We start from the raw sequence: 15,949 nt of genomic DNA, 5'->3' as shown, positions 1-15,949 counted from the left end.
CAATTGTAGAAGTGATATTGATACCCAAGTCAATGAATTTCAGAATTCATGTTCTCAGCATCTGCACAGGAGCTGACCTTGTACATGTTAGATTTTGTGTGAAAAATTAACTCCTTGTTTAGTCTTTCTTGTTTTCAGCTTTCATTAGCCTGTTGAGCTGGTATCCTCACTAAGAAAGGAAGGATATAGGGCATAGTGAGGAGAAGAATGTTAAAGAAAAAGAGAAGGAGTTATCTCCCTATACTTATTACTATGTTGTTTAAAGAATGAGGCAACATATAAACATGTAAAAATCTTAGTTTACTAGGTTGTTGGAATTCATGTCTTTAAAAATCCTTCTTGATTTTAAGTCCTAGCTTAATGTGAGTAGGTTCATTTTGCTAAACAAATGACATATGAAGAGGGTAGAGAAGATGGAGAGAACAAATGGAGAGGAGTGATCAGTAAATTTCAACATAAGCACCAGGAAGAAAGCAGTTGGTCTGATCACATTGTAGCAGAGAAGTCACTATAGACTCCCATGTCTCTCTTGGCTATAGAAAGGAACTTAACAGAGTATAGGTCTGTTTAGAAATTCTACAAGTGGAACAGAAAGAATTGGAACTTTAAAGAATTCCCAGTTTCCCAAACAGCATTAAGCATCTCACAGTATTAAGTGATTTTTTTTTTAACACAAACCACCCTCTTAGGAAGGTTCTATTTGCATTACCTCCATTATGATAGGAGGAAACTCTTTTATGGAAAGACTATGATCCTTGTTCACAGTCATACATTACTAAAATTGGATTCAAATTCAAACTTATTGGACTCTAGGTTTCACAAGTTTTTCATCCTATCATACTGTAATTCTGAAAGATATTCAGTCATTTACATTCCTTATTATATGGAAATATCTTCAGAGTATTACCACCGTAAGCATCCCCAAAAGGAGAACATAGTAATATGTTATGTGACTGGCTAATTCTAATTAAGTTCCAGTGCATTAGTGTGTCACTCAGTTTTGGAAAACTTTCAATCATGGTATCATTTGTCACCTCTCTATAGAAATAATAGTATCCCTAACAGTAAATCAGGTAATAGAAATACTTTCTATTTTTCTCACATAAGGAGTATTCTGGAAGTAGTGGCAACAATGGTAATTCATCAGCTCCATAGTGCCAGAATGCTGGGTGAGCATGTCTGTAATGAATTACCTTTCTCCTCATGCTCTCAAAATATCTGCAGTGGCATCAAGAAAATATTCTCACATTATAGCAATTAAAGGAGAGTGGGGGAAAAAGGGTCTCTTATCACAACTCAGAAAAGGAGGCAAGATTCCCTAGAAACTCAGTAGCAGATTTATCCCTGGTAACTCATTGTCTAGAACTTTGTCACATGGATACCTATAGCTGCAAAGGGGATCTGGGGGATTGAACACATTGCAAAAGCATGTTAGTCTTTCACCAATCAAGAGTCAGTCCCTGGAGTTGGATTCAATGCTAGCCAAAGGAAGTACAACTTGGGGTTCTCTGAACAAGAAGGTGACCTGCATTCTATTCTGTGTGAGCTACCCAGACCAATAGATGCAGAGCACTGAGTGAACAACATTTTATAAATCACTGAAAGGAAGTTTGTGATGTTTTCAAAGCTATAGATTTAAACTCTCCAAATTAGAATTCAACTCAGAGGCCTTTGACTATGTCACTGTATTCAAACTGAGTTTTACACGGCTTCACACAAATTTTGAGAATCATTTTCAAAACCCTTTCAGGCCTGTTTGTTGGAATGTGATTTAAATAAATGTGTAATTTTCTCACATGCCAGAGGTTGACTATCAAGCAAACTCTACTTCACAAACCATGTTAGCTTATGCTGTCAGTTCACTCAAGTTAACTCAATTTTCGTTGCTGTTGTTTTTCAATGTTGCCACACATTTAGTTATGAAGACACCTGGGAATATATAGGCTATTAAATACCATTTCAAAATAACAGTTCAAAATAATCTTGTATTTTATTACAAAACAACCACTATAAAATAATCAGTTGGATATTGATATAAGACTATATCAATTGCAAGTAAATTTGAAATAATCTTTAACTTGATTCTGTTGTTACTGTGTCTGGCATATCGAATACGTCACGGGGAGCTTGCCAGGCTCTGCCGTGCGGGCGAAATACTCTCGGAGAGCTCGGCAAGCTACCAAGAGTATCGAGCCCACACGGCAGAGCCTGGCAAGCTCCCCGTGACGTATTCGATATGCCAGACACAGTAACAACAAAATCTCCAATGGAGACGTTACTGGGCCCCGCTCGAGCAAATCGATGAACAACGGGAGGGCTTTTACTTTACTTTGATTCTGTTAGGTGTATCAGAATCACTTTATTTTCACTGGCTGATAACACTTCTGAGTTTGTCTTACTTTACTAGTTTCCTCTAAATCTCTCAGATCCAGAAGTATCTGTGTCAGTGCTAAGAAGAACTTTCTTGCCTCATGGTTTTCATAGTGCTTTTCCTTTCTGGAAAAATTGCTCTTCTTCCAGTTTAATTCAGGTCTTACTTAATGTCTCAGATAAGTAGTACTTCCTTCCGTGAACTCCTGTATTAGGTTCTTATTATTCCTTCAGGACACTCATCACTTGATAGTTATTCCACCCACAAATGTCTTTCCTGATACCAAGGAACTATCAGAGGACAACCAACCATAGATGCTCCATTCACTGACAATAGTTCATTCAGTAAGGAGCTGAACTTCATCAGTTCATTCATTCTCAGTAAAAGGACAACTTCATCATTGATGTCTGAGAAAATAAATGCAATATGAATAAAGAAATCTGAATTTAGATGTCATATTGGTAACAATATCTAAATGCATTAAATTTGTGATATCTAGATGCTAATTTTTATATTCCTACATTTACTTAGCCTCTACTCAATGAGAAATAAAAAAATTTTAGCATTATTTCTTATAGGCATAACCACACTCTTAACATATCATACCCAAAGGTAAAAACTCAATTAGTTGTTTCTTGTTCTTAAATTTCATATTGGAGAGTGCTGGGGTATTTGGGATTTGTTTGGAGGGTCACACTTAGTAGTGCTTAGGACTTACTCCTGGATCTGCACTTAGGTTAGGGATCACTCTTGGTGAAGTTTGGGTGACCCGAAGGTGTCCCAAGAATCTACCACAATTTGGCAACATATAAGGCAAGCACCTAACCTGCTATATCATCTCTCGGCAAAATTTCATATAACTTTAAGGTAAATTTTGCATAACTAAAATGTTCATAATTCTATAAATCAATGTTATTTCAATAATGTTCTAAAATAATTGTCTAAAGACATAACAATGCTCTTCAGTAAATATTCTTCTATTCCTGGTTTCTTTCATTCAGCATAATGTCTTTTCATTTTTTTACTGTTATAAATACTGCTTCATTGTTTCATGGTGCATTCAATAATAGGAATATCTCATGATGTAATTATTCACACTCTTGCATTTTTTTCAGTTTGGAGTTATAATGAAAAATGATGCAATAAGCATTCTAACAAGTATGTGGACTTTTCATTGTTTAAAGTGCCCTTTTTCCCCATTATTAAAAAGAAAGTCAATCTACAGATGCTCCTATGATTTTCAATAGTATTTAAAAAAATTTTTTTAAATAAAAATAAATTGGTGTTTTGGGGTACTGAAAAAATATATATGTGAGTCCTAACTGAAATCTGGGTCAGAAGTTGGCACCTGTAAGAGTTAGAAAAATATGAAATCCAATAAAATCTAATAAAATTAGAAACTCATTAAAAGTGAAAATATACGTCATAGAAATCTATCTACAAAAAACTAAGTGAACAAAAATGTGCATAGTAGCTTTATTCATTTTAGCCCCAAATTAGAGAAGCATATCAATAAGCTTTAAAAGATTCTGCGCATTTTATTTGGAGGAATATATAAGAATTCTGGTGTCCTGAGTGTGTGCTTCCAATTCCATGATTGTCCTAGATGCTAATAATGCCCTCCATTTATAAGGAACTATAAAATTACAAATTTCATATACATCACAGAGCTAATAAGTGGCAGAGCGGAACTCAAAGCAGGACTTCTGCTGCTAACTTCAGTGTGTTTCCCCATTACATCCTGATTACACCTCATCAGGAAAAGCAACACTCAACATGATTACTTATGACAAAGTGTATTTAATTTTTAACATTTTTAAACCTGTGTCTCATACTTTGGAGGGTTTTTCTAATTAGAAATAATTAGTTGCATACCATTCTGATCTACCCTTGTCAGTGGGTCTCAACCTTTGCTACCTTGTACCTTGCCAATCACACTGTTCAAGAGCTTGTACCCTATTTACACATATTTCATCCCATCAAAGTGAAATTTCTTCTTATTTGTTAGTAGTCATTTTGTTATTATAGTGCTCATTCATGGTAAACCCAGCAAGGCAAACACATTTTTTGCGCTGGATAATATCTCAGAGACTGACTTTGAGTTTATTTAAAAATGTATTGATGAAAAATTGAATATAGACTTTTATTAGTTTTTGGTGTATGGCACGAAGTTGATATATATATATACATATATATATATATTTTATACAAAGTGATTTCCACATTGATCCTAGTTACCATCCGTCATCATATAGTTGAGGCATTTTTTTCCCCTCTCTTCTCTTTTTGTGTGCATGGGTATGTGAATGTGTGTGTGTGTGTTGCTGGTGTGATAATAACTTTCAACTATTGGTGATTTTCATGGATACAATAAACTATTAGTGATAATTGCTACTATTCTAGATATTAAATCCTAATGATTTATTTATTGATATCTATAAATTTTACCCCATTAAGGCTTTTATTTATTTTTTAAAAATTTTTTAAAAATTAATTTATTTATTGAATCTGTATGAGAAAGCTTACAAAGCTTTCAGGTTTAGGTCTCAGTCATACAAGGATCAAACACCCATCCCTTCACCAGTGCATATTTTCCACCACCAAGAACCCCAATATACCACCCCCATCCCACCTCTCCTGATGCCTGTGAGGCAGATGATTTCCACTTAACTCTCTACTTTGATTACATTGATTATTTCGACAAAAGATGTACCATTATTATTTGGAATTTTCCCCAACAATCAGACGCGCTGAAAAGGCATTGTGAAATAATTTGTTTTCTATTGCTGGTTCTCTTGATTTATTCGAATGCCTAACAACCCGAATCGGACGATTACACTTGAATAGATGTGGCTCACTGCTGGCAGTTTCTATCTTTGTTGTCTATGCACCAACATCCAATTATGGTGAAAGAGAAATTGAGAAGTTCTACATGGAGCTGGAGAAGTTCTATAAATAAGATTACACCTTCTACAAGATCATTGTCGGTGATTTTAATGCCCAAATAGGACCAAGAAGATCAGCCGATGAATTCCACATCGGGACCCATGGCCTAGAATGGAACGAACAGGGTGACAGACTGTCTGAGTTCATCATGTCAACAAAGACCTTCCATGGTAACTCACAGTTCCAAAAGGCTGAATCTAAACATTGGACATGGGAGTCTCTCGGTGGACAGTTCCACAATGAAATAGACCAAATCATATTCAATCGGTGGTTTTGCCTAACCGATGTTGCTGTTGTCCCAAAATTCCAAACGGGATCGGACCACCGTCTCCTTCGTGCAAAATTCTACCTCACAGAACGAGGAGAAAAGGATGCAAAGTTTAAGAAGAGAACTCCCAGAATGACCACAAACGGGGAGCACTTTGGCTCTGTTGCGGCAACATGGGAAGAGGTCTTCATTGACAACACTGATGAGGAATATGATCAAATGATTCAGCACCTCCATGATTGTGAGAGGAATGCCAAGAGAGAGATAACCACAAAAAACCACCTTTCTTTGAACACTCTTGAACTTATTCGCCAACATGGCTTGGCACATGCCTCAGGCAACCGCAAGCAAACAACCGAGCTGGCAAAACAATGCAGAGAAGCCATCAAGTATGACCTCAAAAACAGGAGAGCAGCAGTGCTGGTAGATGCGGCAGAAGCTGGGAAAAGCATTCGTAATACCTGCCTGTCCTTTACCAACTACAAGACCAAGATGACTGCCCTCCGAAATCCTGATGGATCTATCACATCTTCCAGAAGGGCAATGGAGAAGATTATTCATGACTTCTACTCAGATCTTTTTAATAGCCACGTCCACATCATGTGACGACTAGAATGGGAAAGAATGGGAGTGAAGATAGATGGTCGGCAACTACACCACCTCCACTTTGCAGATGACATTGTTCTAATAACACCAAACATCAGCCAAGCGGCACAAATGCTGACGACTTCGACCGTGAGTGTGGAAAGGTCGGACTACAGCTGAATCTTACAAAGACAATGTTTATGAGAAACAGCCTCGTTCCTGACGCTCCATCCAGTCTCAACAGAACCACCATCTCCGAATGCAAGTTATATATACCTAGGTCGAGAAATCAACATGATGAATGACCTGGCACCTGAGTTGCGCAGGAGGAAGAGAGCATCTTGGAATGCCTTCAAGAGCGTTGAAGAAATAACTAAGAGGACAAAGAACCTCCAGCTATGAGCACATCTCTTCGATTCCACTGTTCTTATTGCACTAACATATGCCTCAGAGACCTGGGCCCTACAAAAACAGGATGAGAACGCTATTCGGGTCTCTCAAAGAGGAATCAAAAGAGCTATGCTTGGAATATCATGATTCACTCAAATGAGAGATAGAATCCGGAGTTCTGATCTTCGTCAATGCTCAAGAATCAGGGACGCTGTCTCATTTGCCAAGGCATCAAAAATCAAATGGGCTGGACATGTAATGAGATTTACAGACAACTGCTGGACTAGAGCCATTACTGACTGGATTCCACCGGACGTCAAAAGATCACGTGGACGCCCACCTACAAGATGGTCAGATTTCTTCGTCAAGACCCTGAATGATCATTTGAGGCTCTGCATGTTCCTAGAACAAACAGATGCCATTGGGCTACGCTAGCACGCAACAGGGATGAATGGAGACGTTACTGGCACCCGCTCGAGTAAACTGATGAATAATGGGGAATCAAGTGATCAAGTGATTGCTGGTTATGAAGACCATATAATGTCATGATTTTGTATTTCTGATATTTTACTAATTAAGTCTGGAGAGATTTCTGCCAAAAGCCGCATAGTTACGAGATTGGTTTGTGTGCCTCTGGGGCCATGGTTGTGCCGGAAAGTGGCTCATGGGGGCAACTCTTGACCTCAGCAGGGCGGGAAGGCCCATTAAGATTTTTAAAATAGCAGTTTATCTGAAGACTTTCTGAAGAACAGGTTGCAATGCACTATACTTCCTAATGGAGTCCCATTAATAGCATTTAGAAATTTCAAAAGAAAACACATTTTGGGAAACTCCTCTGTACTCTTTTGTTTTCTCAGTTATCTTTTGAGACATTTACTTTCAACTATGCTATTCCCTTAGAACCTTGTTAAGTAAGTACCTAGAAATACTCAAAAAATAGTATTAAAGGGTAGTGAGGATCTCATGTGTTACTTCTATTTCAAATTAAAAGATTGCTCCTTCATAGGAATTATTTGGATTGAACTGGAGTGAGTACCTTCTGTTTAGATAATGTCTTGCTAGAGAAGGTATATTATGTCATGATAGAGAAGTTTCCAGTGGAGAAGTTTCAGTGAAATTTCAAAAGCCAAAGGGCTGAGACCTTGGAATTTGGTTTGTCCCTTTTGATTGTGGTTGTTGTTGTTGTTTGTTTTTGGCTACTCGAAGCTGTGCTCAGGGCTTACTTTTGTTTCTGCTCACAGGAGTAATTCCTAGTAGGACTCGGGGACCATTTGGGGAGCCAGGAATTTTACCCTGGTCAGGCATGTGCAAGACAAGTGCAGTGCTGTTGTACTATTTCTTCTCCCTCTGGCTTGGCTCTTCTAAAGTACGAAAAACAGTCAGATATGTGAGTTTAGCTCACTAAAACCATTCTTCTGTTGCATTATCCTAAGAGACTTCAGGCACTGCTTATGTTCACTTTAACAGTTAATTAAGATTTTATTTAAAAAATATATTTTTGGCTTTTTGGGTCGCATCTGGTGATGCTCAGGGGTCACTCCTGGCTCTGCACTCAGGAATTAGTCCTGATGGTGCTCAGGGGACCATATGGGATGCTGGGAATTGAACCCCGATCGGTTTCATGCAAGGCAAATGCTCTATCCGCTGTAACATCGCTCCAGCCCCAACAGTTAACATTTTAAGTCTGTATCTTGGTGAACACACCCAGTAAGGAAAATTACTTTCTATACATGTCTGAGAAGAAAAGTTTTTAGTCAGTGTTGCTTGGCTGACAGAATTTATCTATAAATAGTTTTTGTTTATTTTGACGAACTCTGAGAAATCACTGTTGATTTTGCCTTTAGTTGAATTTGAAGTCATATTCATTTTAGTTCAACAAGTTTGTCTTTTGTTTTCTAGTGAGTTAGCTCGTCTCAAGTATATAGTAGTCTATTTTGTTAGAACCAGTGGAACTGAGTATTCATCCAGTTTGGTTTAATGTGATACAATAATTACTTACTGTAATATTTTAAATGGATTTATTATTGTCACTTTATAGTTAAATGAATTCTTACTACAAATATTTTAATTCTATTTATTAGGATTAGAAAGAATAGTTAAGAATGAATTTAGAAAAAGAAAAATATTTTACTAATGAAATGTAAGAATTATTTTAAAAATGTATTAAAGTTTAACAACTGGGTATAGGCATATAAAGCAAATTTTAACAGGGAGGGTGTGTTGTACCATGCCTATATGTGTCCAAGGTTTAGTTATGCTCAGGAATAACTCCTGGCAGTGCTTGGAGACAATATCTGGTGCTGGAGATTGAACCAAGGTCAGCTGCAGGCATGGAAAATGCCTTCCTTACCCATAAAACTATATTTCTGTACTTTATAGAATTTTATGCCTTTAAAATGTTTTCTTTTTTTGGTTTTATTTTGTTTTGGAGGGCCACACGTGGTGATGCTCAGAATTTAGTCCTCTGCACTCAGGGATCATTCATGGAGGAGCTCCAAAAACTATTTGGAATGCCTGTGATTGAACCTGGGTTGATTACATGCTGGAGAATCTCTACTCACTGTTTTTTTTTTAATGAATTCGTCACATTTGTAAGTATAGAAATACGCTTAATAATTAGAATTATTTTTCATCTGTCTTGCCTATTATGTTTCGTAAGAAGATACAAATATTAAGCAGTTTGTAAAAATTATGAGTTCTAATTTCTTATAAGTCTAAATTTTTAACATGGTGTGAATGACAGTACTTGCAGTATATTTACAATTTAGAAACTGACCATTTAGGATTGAATTCTCACTCTAGCATTCATTGATTCTCTAATCTATGATTGTTCTGCTTTCTTTATATGTATCTGTCTATCCTGTCCTCCCGTTGCTCGTCGATTTGCTCGAGCGGGCCCAGTAACGTCTCCATTGGAGACTTTGTTGTTACTGTGTTTGGTATATTGAATACTCTCGGTAGCTTGCCAGGCTCTCCGAGAGGGGTGGAGGAATCGAACCCGGCTCAGTCGGGTTGGCTGCGTGCAAGGCAAATGCCCTACCGCTGTGTTTCTTATCACTTCTCCAAAGATTCTTTCAATACATATAAATCATTAAAAGCAGTTGCTCTAAGTCAATAAACATATCCTTTTATCACCCCATCATCATCATCATCATTAACCTTATAATTACCAACTTCATGTAAAGAATGAAATAGAAAAACTAGTCTAGTTATATGACTAGACAATTTGCAGACTGACAAACCCAAGTAAACATTTGAAAAGATGTTAATTCCTACTTCTAATAAAAAAGAACATGATTTTGTAGATAATAATATCATTTATGTGCTTCTGTATGGTGACAGAGGATTCCAGAAAGCATGAATTCTTGCATATTGCTGAGGAGATTGTAAGTTGGTGGTTATAGTACCCAATAAAACTGAAAAAGTTCGGAGTTTATAAACTAGCATTTTCACTTCAGGGTATGTGGCTACAGCTTAGATGTAAGAAGAGGATATTTATTATAACACAAGTTATTTTCCTTCTAAAAGAAAACAAGATCTATATGTCAAGTGACAGGAGAATAAATATGATGCATAAATATTATATAAACATTATAAATAAATATATATTTACATAGAAATATTACATTCCTGTGTTATAATTATTATGTATATTATACTAAATATGCTGTGTTATAGCAAGTAAGAATAAACTAGCAATTTACATGACTACATAGTTTTCTTGCAGACTAAAAAGGAAAGTTGAAAAGTGACATAACTAATATATGATCTGTATTAAAAATCACACAAAAATATATTAATAAAAATTCATTTCAAAATTTAATTGTTTGCTGAACTGGAATAATAAAAATCAGATTAGTGAGATTGCTTGTTTGGAAAACGGAAGAGTTGGAAGTGGGAAAGAAAAGGCAAAACCTAAACAAAAGACTACAAAATATAGCACATTTTGTAAAGTAAAAAGACTTAATGCAACAAAATAAATAAATTTGATATTTGACATCTATCGATAGTGAGTATATAGGCCTTTATTATAATGAATGCTTTTTATATTTTTATTTTTTAATGCTCATTTATAGACTAATGTTTATTTTAAAAGGTAACCTTGCAAAAATGATAGCTTCAGTGCAAATGACGATTGTCAAGAAAGAAAAGAAATAACTTTTCATTATACATTAATAAAGGATTTAGAAATATACCCTATTTAGTGAGTTCCTCAAGGTCAAAATCATGCTTTATTCATTATTGTACTTGCCAGCCCCCAGGACAGTACTTGGTATCAAAAAGTGTTCAACAAACCTACATTAAAATACACTGAACTACAATTTGTTCAAGACGAAAAAGAAAAAAACTCACTCTCAGTAATTATTCAATAAAATAACCCAATACAGAACAAAGAATTGTTCTAGTAACTGCTAGAAAAAGTTAAAAAAGATAATACCCTATATTGATGGGGATACAGAAAAACAGCAAAATCACAAACTGCTGCTAGCAATTTAAAATGCAAAGTGTGTTGGCAGTTTGTTTTTAGAGAGAATATTCCTTGGTACAATAATATCCTATTCTTGGAAATATATTCTAGGGAAACAATCCAAAGATGAAAAGGATTATTATATATATCTTAACTACATGTTTACCTAGGCTGGAATATGAAAATCAGTGCCAATGTTCACCAATCAAAATTAGAAAATTAAATTATGTTTTAAATATGTTTGAATATTATGTAGCCATTAAGACAATAATTATGAGGCTTAAAGAAAATCGGGCTAAAACATCTGCTATTTATTTTACCTTAGAACTGGTTCATTTAATAGATATGAATATATGGAGTAAAGATTTATGAAATTATGCTAAGTGAATAAAAGAGCAAGAAGCAAAAGAGCATGTGTGTTTCTGATTTAAATTATGGCAATGATCTCAAATTTGTGTATACAGATACCCTAAATGAGAAGAGAAAATTTGGGAATAAAATATTTTTCCACAATAATTGAAATCTATTTCAGGGTCAGAGAGATAGTACAATAGATTAAAGATCTTACTTTGCATGTAGCCAACCCTGGATCAATCCTGAGCTCACTCAAAAGTGATTCCCAGCAGAGAACCAGAGGGTATCCCCCAAACACTGCCAAGTGTGGTCCATCCTCTATCACTTGATCACTTGATCACTTGACATCCCTTTACTCATCGATTTGCTAGATTGGATGCCAGCAACATCTTCATTCATCCCTGTCGCATGCTAGTGTAGCCCAACCAATGGCATGTGCTCATTCTAGGAATACGAACAGCCTCTATAGTGGAAAAAAAAATTCTGTTGTAATTATCAAACTGCTCACTTCATACTGCATAACTGCTTTCATGTGTAATCATGATAATAGAAGATTGCACAAAGCTTATAATTTAGCACAAAATATGGAGGTTACAAATGGGTGATTGTTCCATTTACCTTGAAAATTATACTAACACATTTTAATAATAATAACTGTGTATGGAGCTAGAGATGTAGTACTTCCCTTGAATATGGTTGACCCTGGTTCGGGTCTCTGCACCACATAGGGTCCCCTGAGCACCTCAGGGAGTGATCCCTAAACACTACTGCTGGGTGTGTCCAGATCCCTCACCAAAACAAAGACAAAACCAAAAAGTGCATCACTCTTCTCACATAGATTATCCCTAATTCGTAACAGGAAATGGCAGGTTGACATGTTTAATTGTTATATATTGTGTTTTCAGTGTGTTGGGTTTTATTTAAAAATCAGGCTCCCTAAGTCTTTGAAAAATTTGGTGAAAAATTTTCTACCTGGAATAGCTCTCTTCAGAATCACAATATTTGTTTATAGGACACCCAATCACGTAACTAAAGTCCATAGAACTAAAACTTGTCTCACAGAGTTTTTAAGCATCCACCATTTGGGCTTATAACTTGAGTAATAGCAGAGAAAAATATATGTTTTATAGCAAAAAAATAAGAAGTAATCTGAAAATGCATAGAGAAAATGTTCTTCTTTATGTCCTGTGTGAGACGACTAGGGAACACATTGTATTATCTCGAATTAACCAAAGCAGAGAAATAAGAAAGAAAATGTATGCTTTCTACTTTCGATCTGAACCAAGAGACAAGTTGAGATTTCCAAGGATGTCATCACTGTGTGCTGCCTCTCATTTACACAATACCTGGGAGCAGTGTCGTGAGGCTGCATATGCTCCGCTGTTGAATGTGTTCTGCTCATTTTCCAGCAGAGAGGATAGGTTTACTGCCTTCCCTGTGGTGTGTACTTCTTCACCTCTGCTGTTTCTGTTTACCTGCTTTGCCTATTTATTGTTTGCGTTAGCTTGTTCTGCAAGTGATTCAGAGTATTGTGGGGTTTGTGGAACACAGCTCTACAAATAAAAAAAATCGTTCTCTTGGTGGAGGGAAGTGGACGTTAATGAAAGGATAAGTGTTGGAACGTTGTCTGCCTAAAGCTCAATTGTGAATAACTTTGTCATGTACAATGACTCGATAAAAATAAAAAATAAAATCATTTTTCTTTCTTCAGTTTTGATACAGAGCTGGTGTGGAGGTTTGCTTTTATTGATTTTCTTTAATTTGGTAAAATTTACTGAAGTACCAAGATAATTGTATAAAACATAAACTATACTTGTTATTCAGACTTGGAAATCTGCGTTTAGAGCTCCAAATTCTTCCTAAAGAAATTAAAATCTTTCGAGTAATGGTCCTCCAGGTTTAAAACAAATTCCTCTTTCTATTTATGTAAAAAGATAATGCTAGTTCCGAGGTCTTGGACAAGTCACTAACCCTCTTTTCAGACTCATTTGTAAAATAAGAGAATTAGACAACATGAGCCCTTTGGTTCAAGGAAAGTTCAGTGATTTCCAAAGCCTTTCACTTCACAAGCTTTTCAAAGAATAGCTGCATAGATAGATTAAGCTCTGGGGGATGGTGCTTGGTGAATAAATACCTAGCAAACAATTGGAAGACAGACATGAGAAACCATCGTAAGTCCTGGCAATCCCAACAGCCCTGTACCTTTATTAATGATTTTGGGGGAAGCTCAGCAAAATGTTAATTTATTTAATAAATATTTAATAATGTACTATTTCAATAAACAAATTAGTGTTTACACAGTAAAGAATACAAATGTTTTATGCACACATTTTTTTACCCACTTCATAGTTCTTAGATATTTCCCAAAGAATAAAAAAATTTAAAAAATAGCAAAATATTTCTATTTAGAGCTGTTTATGATTGGTGGTTGAATCTATAAGAATCCAATAACTCACCCCCCCTTACCTTGAGAATGTTTAATTATCTTTGATATTTGCTTTAAATTAACACTGTCAATGTACATTTATATAAAATCTCTCAAATCATAAAAGATTTATAATTTGAAATGTATTTGGATTATTCTCTCGTTAATTAACTGGATAAAAATTAGGAGTACTGTAACTTGAACAATTAATTGAGTTGAGCTGAGCAGTATTAAAAAATTATGGTGTGTTTTGGCTATATAAATAAAACTAAAAGCCTGCTCACTATCACAGAATTGGTTGATAAGAGCCACATATATCCTTTTCAGGAGAGCCCAGGTTAATAATTGAAGCATAGATCAGAAGAAAAAGGGTCAGGAGTGTTGAATACTTTCTATTAAGTCTATTGCTGCTCCTTTGTGTCTGATGTAGGTTAATTACCTTTGGAAAGACTCAGTTACCACTCCTGTGAAGAGCAATGAAAAAAGTCACTTGCCATTCTTTCAGCAACTGTAGAAAATGCAGATTGTAAAGGCACGCAGGAGATGTGGCAAGGCTAGTTGTTGAGGGACAATGACAGTCTAGGAGGTCCAACATAGAAGAGAGATGTGCTCATAGCACAATACACATAGACCTGGCTGGGAAGTATAATCAGACAAGGTTGAGTGTGCTTATTTCTGCCTTTTCTCCTTAGAGAACCCCTGGGTTGTTTTTGTTTTGTTTTGTTTTATTTTTATTTATTTATTTATTTATTTATTTATTTTTGTTAGGTCACACCCAGCGATGCATAGGGGTGACTCCTGTTTCATGTACTCAGAAGTTACTCCTGGCCATGCTCAGGGGACCATATAGGATGCTGGGAATTGAACCCAGGTCGGGCTGCCTGCGAGGCAAATGCCCAACCTGCTGTGCTATCACTCCAGTCCTTTATTTTCTTTTTAGATAGCCATTGGTCTCCTAGTGGCCATACTTTTTAAGAAAGACAGGGAAAAAAAACTCATCTTTCTTCCTCAGATCTGTCTGTTTTCATTAGTTCACTAAGGCAACCCAAGTTGATGAGGTGCAAAGCCCAATTGGCGTCTGGTAGGTTGGGATTGTCGTAGGATTGATAGGGATGTATTCAGTCTTTAAGAAATGCAATAAAGAGGAAGCTTTTACTGCCTTTATTAGCTCTGTAGTAAATTCTGGAGAAATAATTCCTGTACCCAGGCATGAGGCTAAAGACATCAGAGCAGAACTGTGAGCCGAACTGAATTTACAGGAAAGTGTAACACTGTAGCACTGTCTTCCCATTGTTCATCGATTTGCTCTAGCAGACCCAATAACATTGTGAGACCTGTTACTGTGTTTGGCATATCAAATACATCACGGGTAGCTAGCTTGTCAGGCTTTGCCGTCGGGGCAAGATACTCTCAGTAGATTGGGCTCTCCGAGAGCGGTGGAGGAATCGAACCTGGGCCGACCAGGTTGGCCATGTGGAAGGCAACCGCCTTACACACTGTGCTATCGCTCCAGCCCACAGGAAAGGGTGGATTTGTAAAAATAGCAAGATACTGAGCAGCGGGAACATTTCTGGACCTGGGAAGATATAGACAGAGGAAAACTGTAAATTGGAGTTGCCATGTTAGTTCAGCATCTCTGAGACCACTAAGGCTAGGACCAAAGTAACTCACAGGAGAAACATTTTGATAAACAAGGAAATTGGTTGATTCATAACTCCTTGCCCGACTCTGGTGTTGTGGAGTACCTGAACAATGGGGGAGTAGAGACCAATCATAAAGACTTTAAGGAATTGAGGTACAATGAGAGTCTCACCAAGTTCAGCTGCAGTGGGAAATTTGGGACAGCCCCCTGGCGTATCACCCACGGTTTCAGGCTTAAGAGTGCAGACGAGCAGGGCCTCATGCCTTACACCAATTACACATTTGATTTCAAGGGGATCGTGGACTATAGCTTCCACTCAAAGCCTCAGCTGAAGACCGTGGGCATGCTGGGCCCCCTGGACCACCACTGGCTCATGGAGAACAACATTGGTGGCTGCCTACGCCCGCTCATCCCCTCTGACCACTTCTCCCTGTTTGCCCAGCTCGAGCTGGTGCTGCCTTTTCTGCCACCAGTGGACGGCCTCCACCTCCCGGGAAGGA

This window comes from Sorex fumeus, unplaced genomic scaffold (assembly GCF_029834395.1).
Source record: "Sorex fumeus unplaced genomic scaffold, SorFum_2.1 ptg000037l, whole genome shotgun sequence".
Classification (NCBI taxonomy): domain Eukaryota; kingdom Metazoa; phylum Chordata; class Mammalia; order Eulipotyphla; family Soricidae; genus Sorex; species Sorex fumeus.
This window is presented reverse-complemented; position numbering follows the sequence as displayed.